Source organism: Lathyrus oleraceus, chromosome 1 (genome assembly GCF_024323335.1).
Source record: "Lathyrus oleraceus cultivar Zhongwan6 chromosome 1, CAAS_Psat_ZW6_1.0, whole genome shotgun sequence".
Classification (NCBI taxonomy): domain Eukaryota; kingdom Viridiplantae; phylum Streptophyta; class Magnoliopsida; order Fabales; family Fabaceae; genus Lathyrus; species Lathyrus oleraceus.
This window is the reverse complement of record NC_066579.1, coordinates 78,262,519-78,286,528: the sequence shown is the minus strand read 5'-3', so window position 1 is coordinate 78,286,528 and position 24,010 is coordinate 78,262,519. Positions and strand designations below refer to the sequence as shown.

Sequence of the window (24,010 nt, the reverse complement as noted above, 5' to 3'; positions counted from 1 at the left end):
CATTGATGAATCAAACAATTACCAAGTAGGAGAGATTGACAACTGCAAACAAAAACTCATAATGTGCTTCCATCTTGATACTGATATTATTGATGTTCATCTGAATTCCATTTGAAACAGGCAGGACAAGAAACAAAAGAGGACAGTGTTGAAGGTTTCGATAATGAGCATATGGAATATGTTTGGGTGTTGAAGGTTACTAAATGGTTAAAGAATTTTTTTTGCAAAAAAAATCAATGGGTTGATATTATATCATCATAATATGTGGCTAAAGAAACATTATCCATACTAATATCAACCCATGAAGCAAAATCCATGTTGAACAGTTAGAAGGTTTCAATAAAAACTGCAACATATGTAAGATGATTACCAGTTAGACAGTTTGAATAAAAACAGAAAACCATGGCATCAATAAAGTGCCATCAGTCTTTATAAAGTATCAAATCATATAATAATGACTTGTAACCGTGCAAATATAAAATTTTCACCAAATGACATTTCAACCTAAGGTTTCTCATTCATGTATCATATTCAGGTTCAAAATTGCCATCATTTTGAATCTCCAAAATTTCAATTTTACAGTGGTAAGCTCTCAAGCCTGCCGGAGGCAAACCATACTAAGCAGACACTGCTTATATTTTTAGAAACAAGCCAGCAAAATCACATTGTTCCACCTAGCATATGAATTTATTTTTAAAATAGAAGGTAAAAGAAGTTTTCAAAGGTATAATTGTGATCACACACAAATTGCTTCTGCATTCAATAGAGTAACAAATTAATGACAGCATATACTTTGTATCAATCAAAACAAATTAAATTAAATCAACATAGTATGTTTCTATTGTAACAGAATTCAACAATGCACTATATCTATATAAAAAACATCAGAAATAGTACAAAGAATAATTTGACCTCAGACATCCAAGGAAGGATATTGCAGCATTAACTCTCAAGCCTGGCAAAAGGCGAAAGCTCTTAGGCAGCCACTGCGAATGTTTTGAGAAACAAGCCTTAAAATTTATCATCACTGGTCTTTCATAATCAAACACAGCATCAAACAATATTTGTTCAAATTGCAGGATCATATTTTATCATGATCAACTATGCCAGACATATTATGTGTTCACAATGAAACCATTGTACCTTTTAAATTTCTTTAGACATTACTTAAAATAAAGCTTTAATAACTTAGAACTAAAATCACAACCAAATCAATATAGAATGAGAATATAGAATTGAACATTATGTCTCAGACATCCAAGGAAGGATAAAAACAGCACTAGCTCTCAAGCCTGGCGAAGGCGAAAGCTCTTGGGCGGCCACTGCGAATGTTTTGAGAAACAAGCCTTCAACATATCATCATAGACAACATTCACAAGACAATGATCAAATTAATCAAAATAAAAATTGCACAACAAAAACATAAACCACACCATAACCAAAACTAGTACTATACACTACTGAATTCAAAATTTACTTTTAAAAAACTGAATTATTACATAATAGGCCTCATTGAGAAGATTAGATTAGTCTACACTGAAAAACTTCAGACATATGCTTGTCTTTATTATATATTCTAATCATTGGCCAAACTATATAAAAATTAATCTACAAAACAATATATAAAACGCTAATTAGAAGCATGATTAATCAACCCAAAAATTAATAATTCACAAAAATAAAAAATTGATTGGAATAAAAGACTCGGAATATGGGTGGTGATATAAGAGAATGGTCGGCAAGGTCAAAAATAGACCAATTACGACGAACGAGACCTATCACAGAAATCTTCACTGTCAAAATTGTGTTTCAGAAACCAAAATTCAAATCAATTTAGAACAAATAAACCAAAGCAAAGCTGGAAATAGGATACAAAAGTAAAAAAAAGCAAACTTTGGGAGAGGAATTGGAAAATCCTTGAGAGAAAACGAAGAACTAGTTAGGTTGAGAGGATCGAATTCTGAGATTCTGAGCTTGAGGGTTAGGGTTTTAAAGAGCTGTGTTTGAGGTTTTCTCTATAACGTCCTTAGGGTTCGCCGCGAACGCGAATGAATCTCAGGAGTATAGTAAACGGGTTGAGTTTGGCCCAAAATTTATAAAAAAGTGTAATATACTAATATCCATTAACATATATCTTAAATATATAGTGTGTGTGTTTTTTCTTTGAGAAAAAAAAATAATACTATCTATAATATAAAAAGAATAATGACTCTTGAAAACTTCAATTTTACCCTCAAGCCTCTCAAACACGTCTATTCAATTGCGGTTTTTAATGTTTAAATATAATTTATGTTTTTCAACTATATTTGGTACTAATTGTATGGTAATTAATTGAATTGTTAAAAGAATCATGACCCATCCGTTAAATCAAATCCAATTCATTTGAAGTTAAAATAATTGAATTGATATATTTGGAAACCAAAGTATATTGCATAAAACGGTTTTAAAACCGCATCGAAATTAAAATCGAACTTAATCGAAATTGAAATTGAATCGAACCAAAATTGAAAAATACTCAAAACAAATTTTAAATATTATTTTTTTAAATTTGAAAAATAGTTTAATGATTAGGCTCTTTAATAAATGGTTCTGTTTGGGAAAATTATCTTCTAACGGTTCAGTATGGTTCAAAATTTCTAAAAGGTATACCAAACTAATTATTTCGGTTTGATTCTGAGTAAATTGAAACGGTCTGGTTCAATTCGATGAACTTTTATTATGGTTAGGTTCGGTTTTCTCACTAAATTGTATCATGAACAACCCTATTAACCCGATGTTGGGGTGAAAAATACATAACAACCCCTTTCTTTCCATGTTAAAATTGTATATTATAGGGCTTTCCTAAGTAAAATTTTGTGACTTTTCAATTTTGGATCATTTTCCATTGCCTATTTTCAATTGTTGCGCCTCCCAACCACCAGGTCCCCAGCTCGATACCATATGTGTGCATCCCTCTTGTTATTTTCATGTCTTTCTTTTCTTTCTTTTCCATTTTTATCAAGAATTTTATATTATATGTTTATGAAAGCAATTGTTTATCAACAATAGAACCATGGGGGAATTGTTGGAATGGTTGAAGCTTCACGCTTCCCTTACCAATGTCTTCGATTCAATACCTTGCTACCACTTTTTTCATTTTTTCTTCCATTTTTCTATTCCTTTTCACCCTTTATTTTTGTGTTTCTTCCACATTTTTTTAACCATCCAAATTATTTTCTCTTTCTGATTTTTTGACACATGCTTCTTATTTGTGACATTATCTTTACAATTTAATTTTTATTTATTTTCTTTCCAATTATTTTACCCTGATTATGGTCATTACAAAGGTGCCTTGTGAATGTCTTAAAAATGTGATATTTTTGGTCGATTCAATCTTCCTTGATTCAAACATGTTGATAAATTATCATTGGATCATTTTGACACTTCGAATCAATGATAAATTATCCCATAACGAGTCATATTTTGAATCCTTTGACTTATGGATAGATTGATTCCCATGTATTTCCATTTTACCCTTTTGTGATCTTATGGTTGATGACAATCTTTAATATCATTGATTATTGATCCTAAGGCTGATTGGACCTTTAACACTTCAAACATATTGATGAATGATCAACGGATCATTCTTGACACTTTGAGGTGTTGATAGGTTGCCCTTAGTTGATCATGTTTGAATATCTTGATGATAGATGAGATCTTTAGTTATTGGAGCATTGTCTTTCCATTTTTCATCTGTGTTGCATTGTTTCAAGAGATTAACTTGGTGTTATACCTCTAACATGCTTAACACATACATTATTATTGATCGGTCTCATATAGGTATGGCTTCTACATAAGTCCACTTACAATTGCTTAACATAGCGCTAAAGTGTCCCGACTCGATTAAATCTTTCATTTTGATCATTGACCACTAAAATTTGGATCTTGATGTTTAATTGTTATCTCATTTGATTTGATTTGTGATTACTTGGGTGATGAAATCTTCCACACTTCAAATCATTGATAGATAGACGCTTCGGTTGATTCAATCTTCTTTGATTCAAACAGGTTGATAAATGATCATCGAATTGTTTTTTGACACTTTGAATCAACGATAGGTTATCCCTTAGTGCGCCATATTTTGAGTCCTTTGACTTATGAGTAAATGAGCCCTAGGTGATTACCTTGTGCAACTTAATCTCTAGCCACTAACTATTATCATTAACCTTTGACTTATTTACCTAATCTTTCCATTTATTTCTTGTCACTTACTTCCTTGTCAATTTACTTTCTTGCTATAAACTTTCAATCACTTTACTTTCATGCCCATTATCATTTGTTCATACATAATGTACTTTATGCCTTTTATTTCTTGATTATTGCATTACATAACTTAAAAGAACAAAAACATGATAAAATTAAAAGACCAAAAAAAATGCATTCACCTATGACCACTGTTGGACCTAGAGAATTCATTAGGACCCTTACATTTGGACCTTGTCATGAATATTGACCTATTGCCTTGACTTGGACTTTTGATCTGTGACTTGTAATCTTTTATTGCAAGAATGACATTCATGCACAACCCTAGGGAGACATGTTCTTAAGTCCATTACCCACTTATTAGCATAGGTCACTTTGCACACACAAGGCTTTCTCTTGAGCTACCTTATAAAGAGATCCTTTATTTATCGTATTTGTTACTTTGTAAATATTTATGTATCTCACCATTTCAGAATCAATAAGCGATAAACCCTTGATCCAACATCAAATGACATTTTCTTAATCAAATTCAAAATACAATAAAAATAGAATAAGAATTATGCGCCACAATCCTTAAGTGGTGGAGAATGAGTAAGAATGGAGCTTTTCTACCCTTACTGTGAATATTCTGGACACAAGACACTTGACTTGGTTGTTTGAAATATTCACATATGCCCATAGTCTTTAGTGCAATTCTGATCAAGAACAATCTTTTTCCAAAAAACCTAAAAACAATCATCAACTCATCAAACTTATTTTTGCGCCTTAGGGCATCACTCTGAAAACCCTTTTTCAAGGACAACCAACAAACAATCATTTTCTACTCCGAACTACGGAGCTATGATTCTTCATCCACCGATGATGATATGTAGGCACAAGGGTCTCAATCCTTGGCGAGTACAATAATAAAAAACCAATCATTTTCCCCGTTTCCCGATAGTAAGTAAACTTTTAGATAAACACTCACGCGCATAGACAACTTAGATGGTTCCCATCGAGTATGATGGATGTGAGGGTGTTAATATCTTCCCCTTGCATAACCGACTTCCGAACCCTAAATTTGGTTATGAGACCAATCTTTTATTTTTCTTTAGGGGGGTTTATCGATTATTTTTCCTTTCCACCTTTTTATGGAATAAATAAAATATGGTGGTGTTTATGTGTCTTGTGGTCAGTTTTCGCATAGCGACAACTGGCGACTCTGTTGGGGATCCAGTTTCCTTAAGCAAGTTGTCATATCCCGATTTTGGTCCTGAATTTTTTCCATTTTTTATTTATTTTTATTTGGCACTTGGCCTAAAGTTCATTTGCATACATTCATTCCCAAATCCATATTTTTGTTACACATTGGTCATTGTCTAGGCCTTTTTGATCATGGTGCTTTTGATTATGAAATGGATTTTAATTACTTGACTTTTTAATTTTCAATTTGATTTTAATTTCGAATTAAGTTTAATTCCAAATTTCAATTTAATCTTAATTGTTTATTTTACTAATGATTCAAACTCTAATCGATTTTAATTTTCAAATAAATGTTAGAATTGATATCAAAGTAATTTTAACAAATTATAGATTAATTTGATGTTAATTTGTTTTTTACTGATTTTTTATTATTATTTAAATTGATATTTAAATTAGTCTTGGATTATTTCTAAAAATCCATTTTATGACCAAACATGATCCATTTCCCATCCATAATGCATTTCAAATCAAAATAGTACATACACTCATTTCATAACATTCAGTAATATTTAACTTTCAAACATTTCCAAACTCATTTTCATACATACATTTTCATTTAACATTCAAGCATAACAATGCATCACATCCATATTCTACAGCTAACTTCTACATTACAACCAATTCCCAAATTTCATCAAAAAAAGAAAAATCACAACCAAGATATAACCATAATTCACATCTAATCCCAATTCCAATCCAATTTCAAATCCAAGTCCTCCATTGCCGTAACCAACCATCCTCAATTTCCCGGATTTCTATCTAAGAAGAATAAAGCCTCAAAGTCTAGTCAACCTTTGCATTGGAGTTCTTGGAAGACATTTGGAGGATATTATTGAAGATTTGGAAGAGATTGCTATCGGCTTGCCGGGTGATATTAAGTTAGCAGTGGCAGTTATTGCTAGACGAAGAAAGTTGCTGAGTGATGATGTCTTGATTGCGTTAGCTGATGCTTCCTGGGAAATCCTTGATGTCTATGGCTCAGATGTTTCGGATTTTGGCTTGATAAAAGCAGCTGAAAGATGTAGAAAAGGCTACTTCTAATTTTACAACGATCATTGGCCATGGAGCATTTGGTTCTGTTTACAAAGCATAAATGCCTACAGGTGAGACGGTTGCAGTTAAAGTTCTTGGTGCTAATTCAAGACAAGGAGAACAAGAATTTTTAACTGAGGTTCTGTTACTTGGAAGATTACATCACAAAAACCTTGTGGCTTTGGTGGGATATGCTGCGGAAAGAGGACGACATATGCTCCTTTACATTTACATGAGCAATGGCAGTCTTGCTTCTCATTTATATGGAAAAAATTATGAGCCATTAAGCTGAGATTTGAGACTTAGCATAGCACTAGATGTTGCAAGGGTGCTGGAATATCTACATTATGGGGCTGATCCACCTATTGTGCACCATGACTCATTCAAACCAAAGCCATTACGTCATTTCACGGACCTTTGATTACAATGTTTGAAACAAAATGCAAAATTCAAACCAACACATTCACATTTCAAAGCTGCTACAACCTTGGGCAATCCCTGAAATTACAGCGGATTCTCATTTGTTACATCCAATTTTCAAATTCACAAAATAGAACCTTCATGACAATACAACACACAAAAAGCTTACACAAATAATCCTAAATCTAGCAACTTTGCCGCCTACCAAATTCAGAGTTACTAATCCTAACCATGGCCATGCTCAACAAGTCGTTTACGAGCCACGCCAGTTTTGCGGTAATTAGACAGCAGTGTAACAGCAGGTTTAGTTTTAGATGGCACCAAACTGTCATCCAAATACCTGCAATCAGCTTCTGAGTGACTCCAACAAGGACTGCCGGTCTTCCGCAAAGTTCTGTTGGAATGCTTCCAGCTCCATCATCAGCAGCAGTACCCAAAACCAAATTTCAAATGAAGATTCAAAGATTTATTAGTAGAAATAAAAAAGAGAAAATCCCATAAAAGTGTAAGGAAGGGTCATGTTCAGTTCATGAATCATACATAGAAATTTGTAGAGCCATTGCTGAGTCACTGAGAGAGAAACTCAGTATTTTCTTAGCGCGCTTCTCGTGAGTGACACACCGCCATTCCTCTTCCTCAACGCATCAATGGATTCAGCAATGTTTTCAACTTGTGCATCTTTTCAAAGAGTTGGTAGAAGTAGAACCAGAAACACTGTCTTCTTAGGTGATACTTCAAGGTTCTGTACCATTCAATCATTCAAAACTTCACAATCTTGCTTCATCCTTGACCTGCCAATAATAAGTGCAGACAGTACATTTATAGGGCCATCGACATTCATACAGAAGTAATCAATACAACAATAAAGTGTGAAAAATATTTTGCAAGAAAAGTGTGATAATGGCAGAAGGAAAAGGAAGAGTTTGTGTCACAGGAGATCTAGTCCAGGGCAGAAGAAAGATGTTAGATTCCTCACAAATCCTCCAGGAGCATCTGAAAAGTTAAACATTTTCAATGTCGATCCTAGCAATCCAGAAAGTCTTAATGCAGCAATTGAAGGGTGTGTTGGAATATTTCACACCGCCACTCCAGTTGATTTTGAAGTGAACGAACCGGAAGAAGTAGTGACAAAAAGTACCAATCTAATGGAGCCGATGCAAATGCATTTTCACCAGCTACTCAAAATAATGGTCCTTTATCAGTCTCAAGCTTTAGCCAACTGGGTGCTCACTGAACACTGGTTTTGGAAGGCCCTCTGCACCACAAGTGACCCCTCCAGCGCAGCCTAATTCCTTTGGAAATGGAGGAAAACTTTTCTCAAAACAACGACCCCTTTTCTACTCCTACGGAGTTGACAATGTTTCCAGGATCAACCTCCCAATTCCAACAACTCGATCGTCAATGGTGCAGCAGCAACCTGCAATAACAGCACAGTTCACATCATCCACAATGAGTACAGCAAACAATTGATTCGTAATAAAGTGCATAATGCCGGAGGTTGTACACTTAGCTCCAAAACCTGTTCAGATGTTACAGAATATTTGAGCACCATTGGCTCTTGGCGACGTTGAGATTGAGATAACTGATAAATTGATTTCAGCATTAATCCCACCTGAAGCCAATGAAAAAAAAAGCTTAAACTAAAAATTCAAAAACCTCATAAAAAGCGAACCCGCAGTATACAATATAACCACCGTTTGCTTACCTTGCTTAAAAACTTGGGAGAGGCCGAGTTCAAGCCAACTGTCGCTTTACTCACTGGTTCAACCTCACTAAAACAATCGCGGGTGATTCGTAAGGGTATCCAGACTGGAGAAATTTCAATGGCCATTGGAACCCGGTTTGATAGCAGAAAATGTGGAATCCTCAGCCTTACGTATTGCTGTGATGGATGAGCAGCGTCACTTTGTTGAGATTCAAAGAGGAAGATTTAACAGAAGAATTCCTGTTCAAACATACACCATTGAAGGAAATGACAAAGGATTCGAGGAGGCCTACAAAGATGATGATGGACGAGTTGAAAGATGGTGGGAAAGTTTACCTTGTCTACCCAATTATCGAGCTTTCGGAGCAGCTACCTCAGCTTCGTGCTGCTTCTGCGGATCTTAAATCTATCTCAGACCGATTTCCAAGATACAATTGTGGTTTATTACATGGAAGGATGAGAGATAAAGAGGAATCAACCATATAACCTTCAGCCTGGGTAGAAACAGAAGAGGATCCGGAGCCACACAAGCCATGTGAAGATAGCACATTCCAGCCTGCATCATCAAACCAATACTCCAATCTTCACTGCGGTAAAAAAACACATAATAGTTAGCCAAGGCAGTAAAGATTCGAAAATACCTGAAATGGAATTAAGACAAAATTCAAAGAGAAAGCATGAGTGCATGTTACCGTTTCTGATTTAGCATCGAATAAGGTCAATCCCAACTGAGCACATCAAAAAGGATTTTACAGAGATACTCTTTTGGAACATCAAAGACACCAATTGAAACCCTAATTCGTGAGAGAAAAATAGGAAGAGAGAGCGAATCAGTGGGGACGAAAAAAATTGACGGCGAAAAAAAAAGTTTCAAAAAGGAGAAACCCTAATCCCAAAAATCAAAGCAAAAACCAGTATTGGAATAGAGGAGGAGGAAGATTCGAGCTCACCTGATTCGTCGTCGTCGCCAAAGGTGAGATTCCCGCTTGATGTCTCTTTGAAACCGTGGATTTACGCCCTTTTTGTTTAACGTTATTGAGCATCTGGTTTGAGTGAGCAAGGATGAGCGATTTTGAGAACGAGAGAGAAAAATCGGGGGGTTTGAGGTCGTGAGGGAGAGACTCGTTGAGAGAGAGAGATCCTTTGAGTTTGAGAGAGAGTTCGTGAGATTGTGAGAGACGGAGAGACGGAAGTGTCTTTTGTTTTGTTTCCTTATTTTCTTTTTTTTTTAATTTATTTTAAACAGAATAAGTTTTGGAAACCATTCATTTTTTTTAGGTTTAAACTTCCTAAGTTTTAGTTAATAAATGGTTTTACATTTTCAATTCATATTCCATTGAAGAACCCAACAGCCAAGCGGCTGGGTTTAATTATGGTAGTCCAACAAATTTCCTTTTTATTAGTTTTTTATTTTAATTCTAATTTTTAATTTACCTCGGTTTATTTATCCAAATTAGCATTAAAATGATAACTAATCATAAGTGGCTTGGTGGAGAGGGGGTGGTTTTCATGGTCTTTAGTGGAGTGAGTTCGATACCTATATGAAGCATTTTACTTCTCTTAACATTCATTTTGTTCTTTATGTTTATGCTTTATTATACTCATAGTTTCATTATTGTTTGATAGCACAAATTTGATTTCTTTTAATTTCATCATTCATTCAAAACCATTTTAAACTATTAAAATCACACTTTTCTCGATTCAATGTCGAGCCTATTTTCATACCCTTGTAAGTCGATTGCTTTTAAGCATCGCCATTAACCTCACATAGCTTACTCTTGGGCTTTCTTACAATGAGTCGGTTCTCTTGCACTTACACTCATACTTTGCATTATTTGTTGTTTGGGCCCGATTTAATTATTTCATGATTTTGAATCCCCATTTGACAAAATGTACCCCACTCCCCCGATGTGTAATAATTTTGTACTATTTTATTTCTTCATTTGTTTGACTATTTAGTTAGATACTAACATAAGAGTAAAATCAACAATTTCAAAAAATACAAAAATATGACTCGATCCAACGTCGAGTATTTTCTCAATAAACAAATCAATTCATTTCTCCCTCCTATTCTATTCCATTTCTTTCAAACTTTCATCAAACGCTTGATTCAACGTCAAGCCTTTTTTTTCTAATAAAAAACTCAAAAAATATTAATTTATAGTTAAGACCTTTTCAATAAGATGGAAGTGGAACGTGGTGTATACCACGCACTCCTGAGACTAGGATTCGAGATGTATATCTCGCCAATCCTAACTCTCGCCATCATCCAAATTCATCCACTTTGTTTTCTCTCAAACATTCATTCAAATTCCTTTTAAACGTCCATCAATACTTGATCTATGGTCAAGTCATTTTCACAACAAAACTCAAAATACCTAATTCTTATTCAACACTTTCTCAATAAAGGTGGAAATGGAACATGGTGTATACCATGCACTCCTGAGATTAAGATTCGAGACGTATGTCTCGCCTATCTTAGCTCTCGCCATCGTCTAAAATTGTCAATGCGGTTTCTTCAAACCCTTTCTCGATCAAATTCCAAAAATACTTAATTCTTATCTTAACTTCTTTCAATAAAGATGGAAATGGAACATGGTGTATACCGTGCACTCCTGAGGCTAGGATTCGAGATGTATATCTCGCTCATCCAAGTTCTCGTCATCATTCAAAACACATCCAACCGATCAAACTCTTTTCTCGCCGCCGTGCGATTAATCAAAAACCTTTTTCATAAATGGAAGATATATTGTCTTAAGTGATACAAAACAATGTTTCGGCCACGATTGTTGAGTAGAGATAAATGACGCTTTTCCGAATGTAGATTTATAAATCCGTTCGATGTGTGGTACGCATCCACTCCTCATCTGTTTTGGGTAAAACGATGTTTTCGTCAATTAATACGATATAGCTTTCGCTAAAATTGACCAACAAACAAACATTTTTCTACCCAGAACTACGTAAGCCTTGATTTCTCTTTTGAGATACGTAGGAGCAGGATTTTTAAATCTTGTCAGGCCCACTAATAAAAAAACTTAGGTTTAGTGCTTCATTAAAAGTCCAAAAACATTTCTTCCCTCTTCCTTTCTTTCTTTCCTACCTAATAAATTGAAAAACCTAACATTTCAAACTAACACTAACGCACACAACTGACCTAATGGTTCCCGTTGAGTACAACGGACGTGAGGGGTGCTAATACCTTCCCCTTGCGTAATCGACTCCCGAACCCTAATTTGGTTGCGACGACCAATAATCATTGTCGTTTTGTCTTGGGTTTTATCGATATTTCCCCTTTCCTTTTTAGGAATAAATAAAGTTCGGTGGCGACTCTGTTCAGTCCATCATTGCGAGCGTGCGATCGCGCTTCGCTTTGAAGTCGTATCCCCATTTTTTTCGAGGTGCGACACAAGTCAAGACTAGTCTAGGTTGTCTTTTTTTGCGTATATGAGTGTTTATCTTTTTGTTCTATCTTGTTATCTAATTGTTTTCTTTGTTTTGTTGTTATCTTATTTGTTACATCGCTCTTTGAGAATAAGGTACGAAAATGGATACTATTGATTGCAAAATAAAGCCTTGTGGGAAAGACTCTCTACCCGAGCCTAGAGAGTAAGCTTGAGATAGGAGAGTTTGAATAGTATAGGCCACCGAGAAGCTTTTCTCATAAGGGTCAATACGAGAACCTTGCTTATAGTAGATTCTTTTGAGGATATTGATGACGTCAAGAATTTAGCGCAAGCGTCAGTATTTTCTTTGGAATCCTTGACTATAAGGACCTTTATAGAACCTTGAAACCTTTGGCCAACTAGAAATGATGGTCGCGCAGTGCAAGTCCCCGGGAAGCTTTTCTCATGAGGGTTGGTACAAAGACCTCACTCATAATAGATTTCCTTGATATAGCTGACGCCTGGCAAGGAAATTGACATAAGTGGCAAACAGTCACGGAAATCCATGACTCTGATAAACTTGTCTAGAACCCAATAGCAATGGTCACGTAGTACAGGTTCTTGAGAATCTTTCCTCGCAAAGATAAGTAAGAAGATCTAACTGTAAGACCCCAATTTTGGGCCCTAAGATCCCTCATGGCCCATACCATATCATATCATGGCCTCAAGGATCATTGCATGCCTTAGTTTCCCTCCTAGTGGGTAGATTGCCTTGTGGGTTGTTTCTTGATCACCAAGCATGCTTTGCATTTGTATATCTTTGCTTTTCATATGTTTATTAACCAAAAAATACAAAAATATTGTCAGTCTAACCTTGTTGCTTGCAGTGAAAGTAATCATCAGCAATTAGGTCAAAGTCAGTCATTGATCAGTCAAAGCAATGGATGGTGGTCATTCTTGCAGAATTTGGGCACCATGATCAATAATCAAAAGTTCATACATCTTGGGACATCATTTGAAGTCAAGTTCTCAAGGAATTAGGGTTTGGAATTCATCAGAAGTGCATCAGTCATCCAAAACCCTAGAAAAGTCAAACTTGGTCAACAGTTGATTTAATCAGTGATTTGATGGATAGAATTGATTTGAAGAAGTTCATTCATGCTTGTACAAGCCTCATCTATCATGTCAAACCTCATCATGGAAGAAAATCAAGTCAAATCAGAAAATTTTCCAGAAATAGAAAGTGGACCTGTAATTTCAACTGCCAAAAATGGAAACTTCTTGATCCTCAACTTACATCATGATACGAGCTTCAAATGAATTTTTGCCCAACATGAAAGTTGAAGATCTTGTCTTCCCATTTTCAAAAAGTCCAAGAACTCTCAAATCCCATGTGTGGTTGTCAAGATATGATCAAATCATTTTCACCAATTTTTGAACTTCAACAAGCCATATCTCTCAAACCATAAGGCCAAATTTGGTGGGGTTTTTTCCTACAAACCACATTTTTCATCCTCTTTCCAAAAATATAAATTTCATGACCTAAAACCTTACCATTCAAAATGGCATTTTTGGACCTTTTGCATTTAAAATCAAAGTTTGACCAAACTTTGACTTTTTGTTTCTTGGACTTTTTCTCATTTTTGCCAATTGGAAAATGTTCTAAATCACATTTGTGACTTGTTCCAATTCCTAAACCATGTTCATTTCACCCTTATGCCATCATTTTTGGACCAAATGCTAAAGCTTGAAAATTGGCAAGAAGCTTCATAAAGCAAAATCAGTACAGCAGTACATGTACAACCAACAGACAGCAATTGTGCAAGCCACTAGCAGTCTGTACCAAGGCCCATTCGCAGCAAAAACACACCTCCACTTCCATTTGCTCACACTTAGCAATTTGCAAAATGCATCATTACACACAAAACCAGCTTACCATTTAATTAAGTGATGTTAAACAGGTGATATATAAATGTTTTTCTGTCCAAACCAACCCTAGTTTAGAAGCTGCAGCCACCAACCAGAATTCTCTCTCACTCTCACATAGTGCATTTTGCTCAAAGTGATTTTCTGCAAAAATCCCAAAACCCTCGAGCTTCCTCTTGTTTTCTTCATCATCCATCATCATAACAAGCCCATTCCAAGTGTGAAACCACACCTGTGCAGCTCCCTCCTGGCTCTGTTTTCAATGAGCATGACAATGGTGAACTCAAGATTTGAGAGTTTCAAGCAAGGGTGAGCTGGTTTTCTTCAAACATTCAACATTGCCAAGCATAAGAGCCACCTGTTTCAGCACAACAACCTCAAAACATCACTGTTTCCTCCATTTCTTCATAACCAAGTAAAAATCTCGATCTCTTCATTCTCTATGCCATGATATGCTTTAGCTAGTTTGTGTTGTGCTGATTATCATGAACTTTAAATGGTTTGAAATGGTTGGTTATGCTGAGAGAAATATGAGTTTTCATTTTTATGCTTGAATGTATTTTTCTTTCGATTTGCTGTGATGCTGTGTTTTTCATGAAAACCATGAATGGATTGTGTATGTGTGATGCATGAGGATTACACTACTATACTCATATTTTAATTCTGGGCATGATGAATTTTCGAGCTTATGGTGATGATGAGTTTATGCTTGCTGTTTAAACCTGATGTGCTGTCCAGAGAATGCCTATGTTTATGTGTGCTTTGCTGCTGCATAATGTTGCCTGCACCAACACCATGTTGGTTATGTGGTGGTCGAATTCTATTTTGATGTTGGTAGTGACATGAATGTGCCATGCTGCTGTTTTGGAAATCACCTTTTCTTTTTCCAGAAATCCACCTGAATGTGCTGGCTTATTATTTGTTTGTGTGTTACATGAACCTATTGTTCCACTGCCATGCTATTTGGATGTCACATGTTGATATTGAATTGTGAAGTTGAACATTGCCATGCTGTTGTGAGTTTTTGTTGGATTTCAGTTTGAATCGATTGCATGAAGTTACATGAGTATGCCCAGGAATTTTGTCTGAATGTGTATTGGTTTGTTGCATCATTGCCATGATTAGTTGTTGCTGTTCATTTGATGTTGTTTGATCGATTGCTTGAAGCTGAACTTGATACCATGCTGCTAAACCCTGCCATGATAAACCCTGTATTTTTCCAGGAAGAAACTAGCTCATGCATGTTGGCTGCTGGATGTGTTGTTTGTGTTCATGTTTGATGCTTGCATGATTAAAGTTTGTGTGCTGTTGGCCAAACCCTAGGGTTTATCTATGAAAACTCAGAAAATTTGAGCTATTGGCCGTGTCCACTGTTCCATTGGCTGAGAGCCAATAGGAACATTTCGTTTCCCCCATCAAAACGCTGTAGTTTTAATTAGTGACTTCACTATTTACACAATTGCCATCGGTTGGCTTGGTTTGACCCCATTTGCTATGCTTTCATGTTCATATTTCATCCAAATGTTCATCAACTTCCACAATTCATTTTAAATTCATTTTAACTCCAAAAATTGTGAGATTTTTTGCATTAAACTCATGAATGTGTCTAGTTTTTTATGGTGAATTTTATTTAATTTTCCATGTTCTGGATTTTAAATGATAAATGATTTCCCAACATGTATGCCAAAATGATACATTGTGCCATTTCAATTGTGAAATACTCATGTTGCATCCAATGAGCTTGAAATTTTTTATGGTGAAACTAGACACATTGACCTTCATTTCCATCTAAAGTTTGTGCATTTATCATTTGTGGATTGAGAGTTATGATTTTCTGAAGTTATGTGTTACATTTGGTGCTATACCATGATCATGTATTTTCCCAATTTTTGTTCACATGCTTCCTCTTATCCAATTGACCCCAAATTTTGCATGAATGATCTATCACATGTCTAGTTTGTGTATGAATTTTCTTGGAATTAATCTTGTTGTTTTCCATTTGATTGAGAATTTTCTTCCATACTTGGTCATTTGTTGACTTTTTGTGCTATGCCTTGCCAAACCTTTTATGAAATTCTCAAATCTTATTGTATGCCCATGAAATTTCATATGTGATAACTAGACTCCTTGAGCTTTGCATTGGTGTTAATATCATTCATTTCTCTTCTGTTTTCAAATTGATATGATTTTTTGAAGTTGACCCATGTTTGTTGACTTTCACCATGCTTACTTGAATTTGGTTTGACTTCATGATTTTACTTGACTGCCTTCCTCTCATCCAAATGCCATGAAATTTTACATGTATACCATGTTAGATGTTAGGATTGGGTGTGATTTATTTCATGATTTCTGAAATTGTTTGAGTTGACTTTTGAATGAGGTCTTTGCTGTTGACTTTTGTATGCTTCTCTTGCCATGCTTTGCATCCTTTTGCATATGAAATGACCATGATGCATGATATAATTATGAATCCAATTGAGAATGCTTCTTGAATGTTTAGACTTGGTTTGGGTTGACTTTTCCTTGCTGCCTTGACTTTTTCTTTCATCTTTGACCCTAGGCTAATCCTAGTGGTCTTCTAAGCTTATGTTGAGTTCATCTGTTTCAGGTTAAGCACCAATGCCTTGAGGATCATTCAAATATTTGTTTGAGTTGAATTATATGATGTGCTAACCTTTGTTTTGTAGGTGACTCATATGCTTGAGTCTTTGTGCCTTGCACAATTGGTCCCTCTGTGGTTGACTATTGGGTTATTTCCTTTTGATTTTGACTGTTGACTTGTTTACTAATTGGTTTGACTTTTGCAGGTGCTTTAGTTGCTTAAGTTCTTTGAACTTGCTTGCTTGCTTTGCTTTTTAGCATTTGCTTTGAGGTATAAACCTTTCTTCTTCATGTAGTCTGGAGACCCGGTCTGTTATTTGACCGGGCAAACTGTCTGAAGTCCTCCTTAAGAGGCAATGCCTGTGTGTGTTTATATTTGTCCCAAGCAGGAAAAGTCCTTCAAGTAAGGCAATTGGTGGAAGGTAGGGATAAGCAATCTATCCCCCACTATTCAGTGTGTCCTCTCTTTGCTCCCATTACATGGTTGAAGCAATGAGATAAATACCCAAGATCTGATCGAGTCAATAATGTGGAGAGAGTTCCAACTTTCTGAACTCCCACACTTTCTTTGATGCTCTCTCTGATATGAGATTGAAGCAATGAGGCACACCCCTCATCTCCTATTCATCTGCTTCACCTGAGCCCCTCAATGGCCAGGTTAAGAGCAACCTTCACCTATTACAGTGGACTTTTAAAGTCAAACCCTCTTGTGTGAGCCCCCATTGTTTGGCTATAGAGTGTGTTGTTTGCTATTCATTGATTGACTGTTTGCTTCATATGCACTTGTTTGCCTGTATGTTATGCATCTATCATCATCAATTGCCATTAATGCATGATCATCTCATCTGCTTTGTGATGTTATCATTTGTTGTTTGCCCATTGAGGACAATTGTAAGTCCATTGCTTTGGCATTTGCTCCTGTGATATGGAAGGATAGAGTGTAAGACCTCATTGGTCACTCATATCTTCTGTTTCATCTGTTTGTATGTGAGGATACAGTTATAAGTCCCTGTAAGTTGGCATCTGTTATCCTGTGATCATAATTTGATCTGTTTAGCTTCTGTATGTGAGGTTGCAGTTGTAAGTCCCTGTAAGTTGGCATCTGCTTTCCTGTGATCATAGTTTGTTTATCTGTCTGTATGTGAGGTTGCAGTTGTAAGTCCCTGTAAGTTGGCATTTGCATTCCTGTGATCATATTGTTGCTTTTGTTCTTGTATGTGAGGATCCATTATAAGTCCCAGTGATGTGGCAATTGGATTTCCTAGGACCATACTGTGGGGTTAACCTAAGTCCAGACAGATTGGCAGTTGACTTCCACATTTCATATCCCATTTCTTGTTTTCTTCTGTGGAGATTAGTGTAAGTCCATTGAGTGGCATCTGATATCCTGTTCTATTTTAGGAGACTGGTGTAAATCCATTTATTGGTATCCGGTATCCGCTTTTATTTCTTTGCCTGTGGAGATTAGTGTAAGTCCATTGAGTGGCATCTGATATCCCGTTCTGTTTTAGGAGATTGGTGTAAGACCATTGATTGGCATCCGATATCCGCTTTTCTTTTGCTTTGCTTGTTTGTTATTATTATTAATTGCTATTCCAAAGGACACACTTGAATCATTTGCTATATGATTTCAAGAAGTGAACCTTCTAAGAAGTTTTACTATCCATCCTTCATCCATTCATCATCCATTATGTCCTAAACCTTTTCACATCTTATCTTTTAAACTTGACATAAGTGTTGTGCAAACATTTTCATGTTTTCTAACTAAAAACCTGGACTCAAGTCCTTGACCTTTTTTCAAACTCATTTTCATAATACTTCCTTGAATTGATCTTAATTATACTTTGACTCCATTTTCATAATCATAATCAGTAACTTCACTCATTCACTTGTTTTGGCTTTGTCCATTAATCTTTTCATACATGAGCTATAGGTTTGATTTATCTTAGTGGTTGATGTTAATCTCACCTTCTGTCTTTAGTGATTGAATTGTAAGTCTTTCTTACCTATTATAGGGTTAACCCCTCCCTGGCAAGTTGAAGCTTTTCTCACATGGTGGACGTTGTTGTTTGTATAAGGTTGAGTTTTCTCCCGTGGATAACGTAAGACCTAGGGTTTGTGTTTAAAATTGAACCTAACCCACTTTTGGAAATCTTTTAGCCGAACTACGGCGTTCTGATCCTTACCTTTAATGGAAGGTACGTAGGCAACGGGTTCATCCGTTCGAACCCAATAATAATAAAAACGTATATTCTTTTCTCACCATCCCAATCATGTTTGCACAATATTTTTGTCATAATAAATAACAATTTAGCATAACAAGTGTGAAAAGGGCTCCCTAGGAGTACCTAGGACGTAGTGGGTGCCTAACACCTTCCCATTGCGTAATTTACCCCTTACCCAGACTCTCTGATCTTTTTATTAGTTTTCTAAGTGTAAAACTTCTTAGGCTTTTGTTCGCTTTTTAGCCAGTCCTTTGGATAAATAAAAGTGCGGTGGCGACTCGAAATTTCAATGTATCTCTTAGCTTATGATTTAATCGATAGATCATATAGCGACGAATACACCGCTACACTAACCCATAATATATTCATTTGATGGAGTTGTCGACCGACATGCTTTTCCCGTAAGCGGCAAACAATCAGATGAATCCATGACTATGGCGTCCCTGTTTCTAAAGAATCCTAGATCATGTCCACTGAGATCCCTGCTTGGAAAGCAATTAGTGTTATACTATATTCCTTACCTCAGATATCTCTGACTTGTAAACCCATGCTTGAGTACCATTCATCTGTTCACACATGATCATACATTCATGCATCATAAACTAACATAACATTCATGCATCATTCACATCTCACAAACATACCCTCATATCACTCTGTGTTTCCACCTAGCAAGTTGATTTCCCGACACACGCCCAGAATTGGAAGCATGTCTCAAGTCATTATCGAAGAACTCCAACGAGGCCAAGTTGTATTGAAGGAAAAGATCAGCCAACTGAAGACTCAGATGAGCCTGGTTATGGAAATCATGCAAGCACTGTTGAAAAAAGAAGGCAATCCCACATCAGCTGCCATGATTGAAATGTTCTCTCATGTGCATCTGTCCAACTTCACCTCACATCATGAGCTGCCTCAGGGGTATTATTTGCAACCCGAACTTCCAAGGCTTCCTAATCAACAACCTCATCAGGTTCAACTCAACCAAACCAGCAAACTCGAGGACAATGGTATGAAAATCAACAGACACCCCGAAATAATTTGGAACGAAGGAATGCTCATCCAGATCCAACTCCGGCGACATACAATCAACTTTTGCCATATCTGATTCAGAACTCAATGGGGGTTCCCAAGCCTCTCAAGGTTCTACCACAACCATTCCCAATAGGGTATAACCCCAACATGCAATGTGGATATCTTGTTTGGTCAGTAGGGCACTCGACCAAGGATTGCAACACTTTCAAATCCAGGGTACAACAATTGATTTGTTAAAGTACTTAACTCTGCCAAGACAGAGGAACCAAGTGCGAAATCAGAATCGACATCCAAATCAGTAGTGAAGTTCCTTTGACCCCCAAGGCCATAGAAGATCAAAGAGTCCAGAGGAACAGTTTGACCCAACTCATATGTCATACAATCAACTTCTTCCTCTTTCGCTCAATGGTTCGCAAATGCATCTAAGAGAGCTAGGACCTCCACCAACGCCTCTTCCTTCAGACTATGACATGAATGATAGGTGAGAGTTCCACTCTATAGCACCCAGACACTCGATCAAGAACTGTAAGAGTTTCAAATACAAATTTCAGAGCCTAATTGATTCAAAGGCTATCGCGTTCACACCGAACGACCTGGATATACTGAACAACCTCATGCCACCACATGAAGGCACTTATGCAATTCCATAACCAATGCAAGAGGATAGGTCTAAAGAGTTTTGTTTCTGTAGGAAGAGTCTGAACATGAATCTCTCTTGAGAATTATTACAACTTCTACAAGCATGATGACACCAGCCTACGGTTGAAACAAGGCTAATCACGCCATCATTTTTTACTCATTTGCATGTTTAATTTTCTTATTTGTCATTGTAATGTTCACTTGTGAAACTATTTTGCTTTCAATTGATAGCAACAATAAAATAAATATGCATGTTTTAAGTCAATCCAGTTGTGTCCACTCTCATTTTTATTCATTAATATCAAACTTTTGTTAAAAAACATAACTTAAATGGAGAATGATGAAAATAAGATACACAAGCTCACTGCATGTATGCTTGTGAGTAAGACCTTATGTAAGGCATTGCTTCAAATCCCCAAAAACTAGAGATATAAGGAAGCTAATCTCTAGGCAACCCCTTTGAACCTAGAAGTATGAGTTTTATTATATACAGAAAGACCCTCACATCTTAAACCTGGGGTAGCATAGCCTTTAACAAATAAAATGGAGTGACTCGTCTATAAAAAGGAGTGTCTTGTCTGAGGATCAATCACCTCCTAAGGAGTGTCTAAAGATCAACTACATATTTTCCATCATGATAGGTCAAAATCACAAACCCAGTGGTTATCCCTCACAATAAAACAAGCGAACAATCACAACCTTTTCAAATCAAATGAACAAATGTTCCACCAAAAATCTCTCAAAAGAAGAAAACTCGCTAAAAAGTCAAAAACTACGTAAAAAAAAATAGAAGACTAACAAGAAACAAATTAAAACTACAACTAAAATTAAAATTGGAAATTCTTAAAAAGCAACACAGCCTTAAAAAAAAAGTCATTGTGTAATAAACTATGGTATGTCATTTTGTTGTTTTGAACATGTTTTTTGTTTTTATGAACATCTTATGTATTTTACAAGCTTTTGTTTCTGTAATTTGTTGTCATGAACATATCTAAATCTGTGAAATGAACAAGGTAACATATTTTTGCTAATATTTATTACAAAGGTTTTATTTGTCAACTATTAAAAATTACTTATCTTTTCAGTATTTAATAAATTACATAAAATTTTAACATCTTACTGATTAATTAATTTATTTCAACTATGAATCATTTAATATTCTATATTAGATGTTTCAGTATTAATACTTAAAATTATTTAATAAAAGAATAATCCAAATTAATAATTTTAACATCTTACTTAATATTATATTATATTTTTATTATATTAATAGTATTAAATACTTTATTAATATTAAATGAAATGGTTGGCCTAATAAGATATTATTTGTTACAATGTTACTATCAAATGAAATGATTGATCTAATAGAAATATATTATTTTTAATCGCAAATGTCATAAGAGTTGCCTTTTTAAGATTTAATAGAAATATATTATTTGTAATTGCAAATGTCTTAAGAGTTACCGGTACAATTATTAGAGATTAAAATAAATGGGAAAAAAATTAATTGTCAAAGTGCTTCATCTCTTTCATTACTACTATAACTAATCCGTTAACCAATTCAAATGTCATATAATTTCCAATATGTTTTTAGATTTTCAAAACCAAAACAGGGTTTTTTGACCGAGATAATTCTAGTCCAAATTCATTGTCTTGAAAAGATGTACAACTTTTATGTTGAAGGTTTTGTCATTTGAGGGTTTTATCATTCAAACAGAAAGGCTTGAAGTTGGTCCCTTTTGGCAAAATTCACATACACATGTTTTGACAGAAACCCTAATTTTGGGTCAAGTTCGCAAGGACCTAACTCACTCATTTTTAATTATTTTGAGGTGGGACCAAGTGCATTGCAAAATTTGAGATGTCTAATTCAAATGTTAGGTTGAACAAAATTTCATAATTCTAAAAGAAACACATGGTATAATGCAAAACATTATACGTCAGATAAGAGTTGAAATGTCAAAGAGTCCAAGTTCAGGTGCCCATACCTTTCTCAAAAAAAATGCAAATGATGCAAAATTTTAGTCCAAATTCTTTATCTTGAAAATATCTACAACTTTTATGTTGAAGGTTTTGTCATTTGAGGTTTTTATCATTCAAACAGAAGGGCTTGAAATTGGTCCCTTTTGGCAAAATTCACATGCACATGTTTTGACAGAAACCCTAATTTTGGGTCAAGTTCGCACGCACCTAACTCACTCATTTTTAATTATTTTGAGGTGGGACCAAGTGCATTGCAAAATTTGAGATGTCTAATTCAAATGTTATGTTGGACAAAATTTCATATTTCTAAAAGAAACACATGCGATAATGCAAGACATTATAGGTCGGATAACAGTTGAAAAAATCAGAAGTCCAACTTCAACTGCCCATAACTTTCTCATAAAAATTCCAAATTATGCAAAATTTATGTCCAAATTCATTGTCTTGAAAAGATCTATAACTTTGATGTTGGAGGTTTTGCCATTTGAGCCTTTTTTAAGGGTGTCGCCAATTGAATTGGCGACTCCTCTTAAAAATTACACATAGGCGCCAATTGGATTGGCTAGGGCACCTGCCCTAGCCAATCCAATTGGCGCCTCCTTGCAATTTTTAAGAGGAGTCGCCAATTCAATTGGAGACACCTCCTAAAAGTGGGGTAGATTGGGAATTTTGCTGAAAACTGGGTTATTTTGGAATTTTTTTCGAAAAACTGGGTTATCTAGGTAAAAAAACCCCAAAACAGAGAATCAATTTATTTTTTGAAAAATAAAACTGTAAAACACGTAACAAAATGAAAATTCAAATTTAAATTAAAATAAATGAAAAATAAAAAGAAATGTAATTTAATTGTCAAAGTGCTTCATCTCATTCATGACTACCAATAATCAACTAATTGATTATATTCGATCCAACTAATCCATCAATTAATAGAAATGCGATTACATAGTTTAACTTTGCATCCAAAATCAATATTAATTACTTTTCTTAATCAAACAAAAGAGTTTACATCTCCTAAATCTTAATACACTAAGGAAGCTGCAAAAGTTGAACTAGCAATACTTAAAAAGTTTCAAATATGCTTTTAAATTTTCAAAAATAAAACAGTGACATGAATCAATTCATTTTCAAACAAATTAAACTCAAAACACGCAACAAAATAGAAGTTCAACTGAACTAATACAAGTACACGAGGGTTAGAAAACAAAGCCTGAACTTATACATTAGTGTACACTCACTAGTCCGCCCTATTTTTTTAAAGAGGTTGAATACACTAATATTAACTATCTTATCAAAATCTTTGGTATATGGATAAAAGCTTTCATGTATGAAAAAAATATTCTAATAATACCAAAAGGCAATAGTGATTTAATCCCAAACCAAGGTACCCTTACGGATAAAATTAAGATATTTTAAAACCAATAAAAACAATGGGAATGATTAGATGATAAATGGAAATGGCTCAGAAAAATAATGGGTATGAGAAAATTATCAGCACAAAAAATCAGAGTGGTGCATGACTATCTCTATAATTCATCATAGCCAATAAATTAAACCTTAAATAAAACAATGAAACCTATTAT

The 24,010-nt window shown here is 35.2% G+C and overlaps 4 non-coding genes across 4 annotated transcripts; all 4 read right to left on the bottom strand.

Annotated features, from left to right (window-relative positions):
- Positions 1 to 909: 909 nt before the first annotated feature.
- On the bottom strand, positions 910 to 1,033 carry LOC127116973 (small nucleolar RNA SNORD14). The gene has a single exon (XR_007801738.1). It is a non-coding gene; the product is annotated as a small nucleolar RNA SNORD14 (small nucleolar RNA).
- Positions 1,034 to 1,245: 212 nt separating this feature from the next.
- Positions 1,246 to 1,368, bottom strand: LOC127116975 (small nucleolar RNA SNORD14). The gene has a single exon (XR_007801740.1). It is a non-coding gene; the product is annotated as a small nucleolar RNA SNORD14 (small nucleolar RNA).
- A 332-nt stretch (positions 1,369 to 1,700) lies between these two features.
- LOC127116784 (small nucleolar RNA Z43) lies at positions 1,701 to 1,799 on the bottom strand. Its single transcript, XR_007801572.1, has one exon. It is a non-coding gene; the product is annotated as a small nucleolar RNA Z43 (small nucleolar RNA).
- A 22,086-nt stretch (positions 1,800 to 23,885) lies between these two features.
- On the bottom strand, positions 23,886 to 23,972 carry LOC127116775 (small nucleolar RNA Z221/R21b). Its single transcript, XR_007801565.1, has one exon. It is a non-coding gene; the product is annotated as a small nucleolar RNA Z221/R21b (small nucleolar RNA).
- Between the last annotated feature and the right edge of the window lie 38 nt (positions 23,973 to 24,010).